Here is a 10,938-nt window from a genome sequence, read left to right on the forward strand (position 1 = left end):
CTGCCCCAGCCTTAGATCCAGGGCAGGTCATATCGACCGAAGACGGGAGCGTTAGCCCCGCCGGACTCTCTCCCCTCATGGAGCTCCCGACCGAAGACCTAGATGCAATCTTAGACTTGCCTCTAGATGGTAACTCTGAACTGTCGAGGTCTGTGCTCATCGGGTCCGATCAGGTGTCTCATGCTGAACTCAGCCCAGCAGACCCACAATTTCCTGTTTAGCTTTCGCTCCTAGATGAAGCATTGGGATTAATGCAGTCTCTCACCATCACGGAGGCTTTGCGTCCGAACTATACCCAGCTCGGGCTGGGGGCTGAGAGTGGGGAATTCTATGCCCCACCTACCACCCACTTAATAGCCACTGTCGAGGATTTGACCGACATGCTAGACTACGCGTCCGAGGACATCGACGGTATGGACAATGATACCGACGCCGAACCTAGCCAAGTCCCACCCACCATAGGGTGTTGGATGGCCACTTCAACCTATGATGTGTACATGGTGGACACTCCTGATAAAAAGGACAACGAGGACAATCAAGAACCCCGATGAGGACAAGCCCATCGATAAACCACCAAAGCACCGACGTCAGCGGCGTCGCTCACGATCGCGTCGGGCGAAGGATAGTAATACCGGCACCGGAGACAATGAGACTCCGGATGATGTCGAAGATCCCAAATACCCCATCGAGCCCACATCCGAACAGGACGGAAGGGAAGATGGTGAGTATAGTTCCCGAACATGCCGATCACGAAGATTCCGAAGACAACAACTATATGCCAATCTCCGAAGAGGACGTTAGCCTCAGTGACGAAGACTTTATCGTCCAAGAGGAACCCCTCAAACAAGAATGGTTCAAGCGACAGCTCATCGCCATAGCGCGGATGAAAGCACAAGTGCTTCCTGGGTGATTTTGGTAATTAATGACAACATATCTCTTATTGGACTAATAATTTTATCTAGTATATTTTAGATAAGTCCAACAGTGGAGTGGCATGGACAAGAAGATGTGGAACCCCTTCAAGATGCTAAGGACAAAGGATTGGCTCAAGCTCAAAGCTCAGGACTCTACTTTTTCTGTTTCAGTGATCAAAGATCACATTGAGTCCATAGGAAAGCCAATACTGTTAAAAGGGGATGAGGTGTTGCTTAATGGCTTGCTTGCTCAAAGTGCTTAGTGATATGCTCCAAAGCCCTCAACCAGTTTCTCATATCCACATATGTCTCAAACCAAAAGTTAAACTTGGCCCCACCGATTTGATCTATCCGGCACCACTGAGTTCATTTGACATAGCCACTGCCAGAAACCCTAGTCAATTCGGTCTCACTGATGGGATCTCGGTCTCACCGAGATGGGCTTGCAAACTCTCTATTGCCTATTGCAATAATTTCGGTCTCACCGAGATATGCAATCGGTCCCACCGAATTTGCCTGACCAACTATCTATTTCGCTTATTACCAAAATCGGTCCAACCGAGTTTGTGTAATCGGTCAAACTAAGATGAGGTTTTACCCTAACCCTAGCACATAGGTCCCACCGAGTTGATCATATCGGTCCCACCGAAATGCCTAACAGTCACATTATGAACTAAATCGGCCTGACCGAGTTTTCTGATTCGGTCTCATCGAGTTTGGTAAATTGTGTGTAACGGTTAGATTATGTGTGGAGGCTATATATACTCCTCCACCCTCTCTTCATTCGTGGAGAAAGCCATCAGAACAAGCCTTCACTTCCAGCACTCATTTTCTGAGAGAGAACTACCTACTCATGTGTTGAGACCAAGATATTCCATTCCAACCACATAAATCTTGATCTCTAGCCTTCCCCCAAGTTGCTTTCCACTCAAATCATCTTTCCACCAAATCCAACCCTATGAGAGAGAGTTGAGTGTTGGGGAGACTATCATTTGAAGCACAAGAGTAAGGAGTTCATCAACAACACACCATGTATTACCTTTTGGAGAGTGGTGTCTCCTAGATTGGTTAGGTGTCACTTAGGAGCCTCCGTCAAGATTGTGGAGTTGAACCAAGGAGTTTGTACAGGCGAGGAGATCGCCTACTTCGTGAAGATCTACCCTAGTGAGGCAAGTCCTTCGTGGGTGATGTCCATGGTGGGATAGACAAGGTTGCTTCTTCATGGACCCTTCGTGGGTGGAGCCCTCCGTGGACCCGCGCAGCCGTTACCCTTCGTGGGTTGAAGTCTCCATCAACGTGGATGTACGATAGCACCACCTATTGTAACCACACCAAAAATCTCCATGTCTCCAATTGCGATTGCACACTCAAATCCCATCCCTTTACATTCTTGCAATTTGCAAGCTTTACTTTCCTCTGCTCATATACTGTTGGCATGCTTGCTTGATATGTATTGTGAATGTTTAAACTTGTGCTTAAACTCCACCTCAACTTGAAGAACTTAAAAAATGCTAATTTTCTTGGTTGAGAGTCTATTCACCCCCCTCTAGACACATCTTCTCGATCATTTCAATTGGTATCAGAGCTTTGGTCTCCATTGCTTTGGTTTAATCACCATTGGAGGAAGATGGATGAGTCTACGTTGGGGAGTCTTAGACATAGAGTGCCTATGCTTGATGGAGAGTACTTTCATGAGTGAAAAAATGAGATGCTTGAGATTTTCAATGAATATCATTTGAGCAAGTACATTACCAACCCTTGTGTGCCCCTTGTTGATCCCTTGCATCCTACCCATGATGAGGATCTTTACATGATTCACACTCTTAGAACTATCAATCTTATCATTAGAGGATTGCCTAGAAATTTGATTGGTCACTTGCCTACTCTTGATTGTGCTTATATATATGGAGATTTCTTGAGGAAAGATTTCCAAACTATTCCTTGTAGAATCTAGATGAGATTCTTCATAAGTCAATTGCCTTGAATAAAATGAGTACTAGTGTTCCTAAGTTTGATGATTGTCTATTTGAGCTTCGTGACCTTATGTGTGCCAAAGGAGATGTTGGAATCATTAGCAATGTTATCTCCGAAGCCATTAGATTTCTTAAAGATGATTATTGTCATGATCATTTATCTAATGAATCACTCTCTCTAGGAATTGATCCATCACATGACGATGTTGAACATGGATACTATGATGAGGATGGTGATAGTGACTATGATCTTGATGATGCAATGAGACACTTTGGTCTTATGGCTAATCTTCGCGGCTACATGACAGGAGAAAAGGAATGGGTCCTTGATAGTGGATGTACCGATCATATGATCGAAGATAAAGATATGTTTCACGAGCTTGCTGAAAACGACGGCCCTCAAAAGTATGTCACTTTTGGTGATAACTCAAAGGGTAAGGTGGTTGGCCTCGGTAAGGTGGCCATCTCACATGACAGCCCCATACAAAATGTTATGCTTGTTGAATCTCTTGGCTATAATCTGCTTTCTGTATCTAGACTAAAGTAGATTGCCAAGTGTTTCGTACAGATAATAATAAAATGGTCTTTACCGCCATATGTAGAGGTGATCTATACATTGTTGACTTCACTAAAAAGGCTCAACCTAGAACTTGCTTAATTGCTAAATCTTCCAAAGGCTAGTTGTGGCATAGAAGGTTAGGTCATGTGGGCATGCAAAACCTTGACAAGCTTATTAAAGGTGATCATATCCTTGGTGTTAAAGATGTCATATTTGATAAGGATAGACTTTGCAGCGCTTGCCAAGCAGGAAAACAGGTTGGAGGAAGCCACCCCGTGAAAAATACCATGACCACGAGAAGACCGCTCGAGCTACTTCATATGGATCTCTTTGGTCCCAATGCCTACAAAAGTCTCAGTGGAAACTCATTTGGTCTAGTTATAGTAGATGATTTTTCAAGATTTACATGGGTGTTCTTTCTTGATGATAAATCGCAGGTTCAAAATATCTTCAAAAACTTCGCTAGGAAGGCCCAAAATCAATTTGAAGTGAAGATTAAGAAGGTTCGCAGCGACAACAGAACGGAGTTCAAGAATGCCAATGTGGACACCTTTCTTGATGAAGAAGGTATCTCACATGAGTTCTCGGCTACGTACACACCTTAACAAAATGGATTTGTTGAGAGGAAGAACCGGACACTCATCAAAATGGCGAGAACGATGCTTGATGAATACAAGATGCCAAAACACTTTAGGCGGAAGCGGTTGAGACAGCTTGTCATGCAACAAATTGCTTGTATCTTCACAAGCTACTCGACAAGATAGCATAAGAGCTCCTCACCAGTAACAAACCCCAAGTTGGATACTTTCGAGTATTCGGCTCAAAGTGCTACATTCTTGATAAGCATCATCGTTCTAAATTTGCTCCCAAATCTCATGAAGGTTTCCTACTTGGTTATGGCTCAAACTCTGACACTTACCGTGTCTACAAGAATTTCACCCAAAAGGTTGAAGAGACGGTAGATGTGAAGTTTGATGAATCTAACGGCTCGCAAGTAGAGCAATTGTCAATTGATGTAGGAGACAAAGACCCTTCGGAAGCAATCCAAGACTTGTCTATTGGCAAGATCCATCCAACGGAGGTGAAGAAGAGTACCTCGTCCGTCCAAGTGGAAGCTTATACCTCACGACAAGGTGAACCAAGAGTTGATATGGATGCATCCACAAGTGGGACACACCAAGATGAAGAAAACAAGGAAGTACACCAAGTTGAACCTCATCAACCTCCTTCTCCACCACGACAAGAGAACAACAACGTCAACAATTAAGAAGGCCAAGAAGAAGAACAAGATGATGAAGAAGATGCTCCACGTCGACCAAAACAAAAGCTCTCATGAGTTTGAGCAAGAGTCGCCAGAGACCATCCCGTCGAGCAAATCTACAATGATATCCAAACCGGGAGAATCACTCGCTCTAAGTCTCGTTTGGCTAATTTTTGCGAACATTATTCATTCATCTCTAGCATTGAACCCATGAAGGTTGAAGAAGCATTGGAAGATCCGGATTGGATAAATTCCATGCATGAAGAGCTACACAACCTTGAGAGAAACCAAGTGTGGACATTGGTCGAGAAGCCCGACAACAACCACAACATCATCGGTACAAAATGGGTGTTTCACAACAGGCAAGATGAAGATGGATAAGTAGTTCGCAACAAAGCACGTCTCATCCCCCAAGGCTACAGTCAACTCGAAGGTATGGACTATGGTGAGACATATGCCCTCGTTGCTAGACTTGAGTCCATTCACATCTTACTTGCCTATGCCAATCACCATGATATTACCTTGTACCAAATGGACATTAAAAGTGCTTTTCTAAATGGTGAAATTTAGCAGGAAGTTTATGTTAAACAACCTCCCGGCTTTGTTAATCCTAAGAAACCCAATCATGTTTACAAACTTTACAAAGCTCTTTATGGTCTTAAACAAGCTCCTAGAGCTTGGTATAAATGTTTGACCAAGTTCCTCATTGAAAAAGGCTTTGAGATCGGAAAAATTGATTCTACTCTCTTCACTAAAAGGGTTAATGGAGAGTTATTTGTGTGCAAAATTTATGTTGATGATATTATATTTGGTTCAACTAACCCTCATTTTAGTGAGAAGTTTGGAAAGCTTATGTCGGAGAAGTTTGAGATGTCTATGATGAGCGAACTCAAATTCTTTCTTGGTTTGCAAATCAAGCAAACTAAGGAGGGTACCTTTGTCTCTCAAACAAAGTACACCAAGGACTTATTCAAGAAATTCAATATGCAAGAATGCAAAGGTATGAATACCCCCATGCCTACTAGTGGACATCTTGACTTGAATAAAGATGGCGAACCCGTTGATCAAAAAGTTTACTGCTCTATGATTGGTTCATTGTTATATCTATGTGCCTCCCGTCCCGATATCATGCTAAGTGTGTGCACGTGTGAACGATATCAAGCAGCCCCCAAAGAGTGTCATCTTAAGGCTGTGAAAAGGATAGTGAGATACTTAATACATACACCAAATTTTGGCATTTGGTATCCAAAGAGGTCTTCTTTTGATCTTGTTGGCTACTTCGATTCGGACTATGCCAGTGACAAGGTTGATAGAAAGTCCACTTCGGGTACTTGTCAATTTCTTGGTAGATCTCTTGTGTCTTGGTCCTCCAAGAAACAAAACTTGGTATCCTTATCCACCGCCGAAGCGGAATACATTGCCGTCAGTTCATGTTGTGCTCAGTTACTTTGGATGACCCAAACTCTTAAAGATTATGGGATATATGTGAACATGTTCCATTGCTTTGTGACAATGAAAATGCTATTAAGATTGCTCACAATCCCGTGCAACATTCTCGAACTAAGCATATTGCGGTTCATCATCATTTCATTCGAGATCATGTTGCTAAAGGAGACATTGACCTTAAGCATGTTCGTGCTGATAAACAATTGGCGGACATATTCACCAAACCGCTTGATGAGAATGTATTTTGCCGGTTGAGAGGTAAACTGAACATCATTGATGCTTCAAACTTGGAGTAGGAACTCCATCTAGATACATGCAAGGCATGAGCCTTTGACTAATCCTTGATATTTCTCTTATGATGATAATCATATGTCTTGGATATATTTGCACCCTTGCATGTCATCTAACCCTTGTAGGTACTTGGATGCATCTAAATCTATGAGATTGCAACCCACTCACATCTTGAGCAATCTCTACATCACCAAGTCTCTACATTACGGTGGTTGAAGACAAGGAAGCATGAAACTCTTCAAACATATCCTTTGACAATTTATATATATCAAATATCTTTTGGTATCATATTTCATGATTGACACTTTGGATACACAAGTGCTCCTCCTTGCAAAGCTAACTCATGTAGGTAGATGAACTCCAATTACAAGTCATGCTCCCAATGATCTACGTTAACCTTGAGCATCCCACACAAGTTCAACTACATGATCAAGATCAACACCACCACCCAAGGTATGTTATTCCATCTTAGAGAAGCTTTACCCCAAGTCATGGGTCAAAGCAGCTCAACAAGATGTGAATACATCAAAATGCTTAAATGAAAAATGGCAACCCCATTTTGAGCTTAAACGATGAGTATGACCTATGATCAAGTGTCTTCACTTGACTCCTAAGTCAATATACTCTAACATAGGTGACTTTGTCGCCGACCAATTCTAGATGAAGTTCTCTAGTGTTTCTCCTTGTTCTTGCATTTGTCTCTTGCATATTTGTTTCCCTTCTTACTTCATCTAGATCTTTTTTTCCTTTTTCTTTTTGTTCTGCATTCCCTGCATCCTATTCATTGCAAATCCTTTAGTTAATTCCCTGCAAATCCTTGTGAGATCTTATTTGATCAGTGAGCTGAGGTGACATGTTCTTTTTCTCTGTAATGAACTAGGACACACCGGTTTGTCTCTTTCGGTCAAACCGAATTACCTCGGTGCCACCGAAGACTACAACTCTGTGTTACCGATTTCACATGCTGAGGAGACACTTTGTCATTTGCATCCTGCACATTTTGTTCCAGCTCCACTCAATGATTTTTATCCTCTACTAGCACCTTATTTTTCCCTGCTACTTGCTATGTGACTCAAGGACCAAACCTATTTTGATTCACACTCTAGAAAATCCCTTCTTGGAAATTGATGTCAAAGGGGGAGAGAGAGCTCACATCAAAGCTTAATCATATCAAAAGGGGGGGGGAGAGAGATAAATAATCACATCAGAGAGAGACCCCAGATGCTTGGTATTCAAAGACGAGAGAAGTCACATGTCTTTAGAGGGGAAAGACATGTTGTTTGCTTTGCTCTGATTTTCTGATTTTCTATTCCTTATCTTCTCCTAGTATCCCATATAAGATTTAGGGGGAGCAAGGCATCTAAAGGAAGGAAATCTTCGAATTCATTGCATATCTTTACCTATGGGGACATGTCTACAGTCAAATAGAGTACCTAGTACTCACTCTCTACATGTCATCCCAATCTTGGTACTCTTGTGGTTTGCTGCTTGCTCTGTTCAGTAGATGTTTTTGTGTTGCCTAACCTTGTTTACTCAGGTTCATCTCTTCCAAAGCTAGCTCAAGACCACAAGGTAAGTATATGCATCACATTCATGTACATGAGGATCTCTTGCTAATGTACATATTGTTTGCAAGAAGGACTCATGAGCATGCATGTACATTTCCTATATTCACACCATTTGCTCCGATGCATATAGCCAAGATACATGTAACTCATTGCTTGCTCTATCATGATTATGCACTCACATGATCTTATGTTCCATATTTACATGATTGCATACATGTAGGGGGAGCCTATGCATGTTACATGTCCTTCCAAAGCTTTACATGACTTTCTCTATATCTTTATCTAAAGCTTTGGTGTATGTTGTCATCAATTACCGAAAAGGGGGAGATTGAAAGCACAAGTGCTCCCTGGGTGATTTTGGTAATTAATGACAACATATCTCTTGTTGGACTAATACTTTTATCTAGTATATTTCAGATAAGTCCAACAGTGGAGTGGCATGGACAAGAGGATGTGGAACCCCTTCAAGATGCTAAGGACAAAGGATTGGCTCAAGCTCAAAGCTCAGGACTCTACTTTTTCTATTTCAGTGATCAAAGATCACATTGAGTCCATAGGAAAGCCAATACTATTAAAAGGGGATGAGGTGTTGCTTAATGGCTTGCTCACTCAAAGTGCTTAGTGATATGCTCCAAAGCCCTCAACCACTTTCTCATATCCACATATGTCTCAAGCCAAAAGACAAACTCGGCCCCACTGATTTGATCTATCAGGCGCCACCGAGTTCATTTGACATAGCTGTCGGTGTCAAAACCGGCGGATCTCGGGTAGGGGGTCCCGAACTGTGCGTCTAAGGCTAATAGTAATAGGAGGCACGAGACACGATGTTTTACCCAGGTTCGGGCCCTCTCGATGGAGGTAATACCCTACTTCCTGCTTGATTGATCTTGATGATATGAGTATTACAAGAGTAGATCTACCACGAGATCGTAGAGGCTAAACCCTAGGAGCTAGCCTATGATTATGATTGTTATTGTCCTATGGACTAAACCCTCCGGTTTATATAGACACCGGAGGGGGATAGGGTTACACAAAGTTGGTTACAAAGAAGGAGATCTAACATCCGAATCGCCAAGCTTGTCTTCCACGCAAAGGAGAGTCCCATCCGGACACGGGACAAAGTCTTGAGTCTCGTATCTTCACAGTCCAACAGTCCGGACAAAGTATATAGTCTGGCTGTCCGGATACCCCCTTATCTAGGACTCCCGCAGTAGCCCCTGAACCAGGATTCAATGACAATGAGTCCGGCGCGCAGATTGTCTTTGGCATTGCAAGGCGGGTTCCATCTCCGAATACTCCAAAGTAAATCTCGAACACTTAAATCGTGTCTGGCTCTGTAAGACGATTTTCACATACCACCGTAGAGAGAACAATATTCCACAAGTATAATCTGCTGACAACTTTAGATAACGTGACATCACACCATGGTCAAGTCATTATTCGAACCATTTTCCCACAACCAGCCACCGCATATATTGCGAGGTGGTTTCCTCGGCACGTCTTGTCAAAGCAGAGATCATGTCCCCTTATCACGGGATCCTCATTAATACGGGTACGGGTAACCCAACCGTGCTATTAACGTGGCGCTTGGAAAATAAGCGATTTCATCAGGCGAGCGGGGAGGCGCACCGTTTTCGCCACCTCTATAAAGGGACAAGGATCTCCCATTTTTACCCACGCCTTCTTCCTCCTTTGCTCATCCATTCTCGCACTCTCGAGCCCCAACGCCCAAGTTCTCACCTTCTCCGTAGGACCATTTGCAGCATGTCCGGAGCGGGAGGCAAGTGGATGGCCTCCTCCGTTACGGAGGAGAACATTACCAAGCTTCGGGCGGCCGGATACCTGGCCGCAAACATCGCGCAAAGGCTACCGGCGGAGGGACAGATCACCCCCACTCCAAAGCCTCGGGAAAGAGTAGTGTCCCTCTCTCATTTTGTCCACGGACTAGGATTTCCATTTCATCCCTTTGTCCGCGGGATCATGTTTTACTATGGGATGGACTTCCATGGTCTAGCCTCAAATTTTGTCCTCAACATCTTGGCGTTTATCGTCGTGTGCGAGGCCTTCCTCCGCATCAAGCCCCACTTTGGCCTGTGGCCACGAATCTTCCGCGTGAAGCTGAAGATCGTGAGCGGCCAACAAGCGGAGTGCAGAGGCGCCATGGTGGGCAGGATGCCCAATGTTACCTGGCTTGACGGCTCCTTTGTGGAGACCGTGAAATGGTGGCAATCGGGGTGGTTCTACATCATCGAGCCGCGTGATGCCAATTGGGCGGCGGCCCTCAAATTCTGATCCGGAATCCCCAGGTGGCTCACCTCCTGGGAAAAGAAGGGCCTGGGGCGAACCTGCAGAGCTGATAGGACTTCAGAACTGCATTAAAAACATGATGGACAAGAAGATCAAGCTTGTCAACGCGGTCTAGGTTATGATCTCCCGCCGTATTCTTCCATGCCAAAGATGGGCATTCAATCTGTGGGAGTTCGATCCGGCCGAACACAAGACACTGCAAGAGCTTTTCGGTACGACGCATAAGGACGTCTGGAAGGTGCTGTTCAAGGCCACCGAAGTACCTCCTCCCACATCCGAGGATCGCGGACTCTGCGCCAGCGGCTCGCCAGTCTGGTAAGTTTTCTGATCATCACTAGATGTACCTTTCCCTGTATATTCATGGGAGAATTCTAAGTCACCATGTTTATCGAATCAGGATTACATGGTGACGGCGGAGCGGATCGACTGTCCGGCTCCGCTGCCGGAAGATCCAGCAACCGCACTCCTGACGGAGATGCTAGTTCCGGCGCCTTACAAGGCGCCGGAAAAGAAGGCCGAAAAGAAGGCCACGGGGACCAGGAAGGGTCTCTGGCGCAAGATAGCACTAGACACCTCGTCCGAAGGCGATGAGCACGCTCCTCCCACGAAGGGGAGGAGA

This window comes from Triticum dicoccoides, chromosome 6B, assembly GCF_002162155.2.
Source record: "Triticum dicoccoides isolate Atlit2015 ecotype Zavitan chromosome 6B, WEW_v2.0, whole genome shotgun sequence".
Classification (NCBI taxonomy): domain Eukaryota; kingdom Viridiplantae; phylum Streptophyta; class Magnoliopsida; order Poales; family Poaceae; genus Triticum; species Triticum dicoccoides.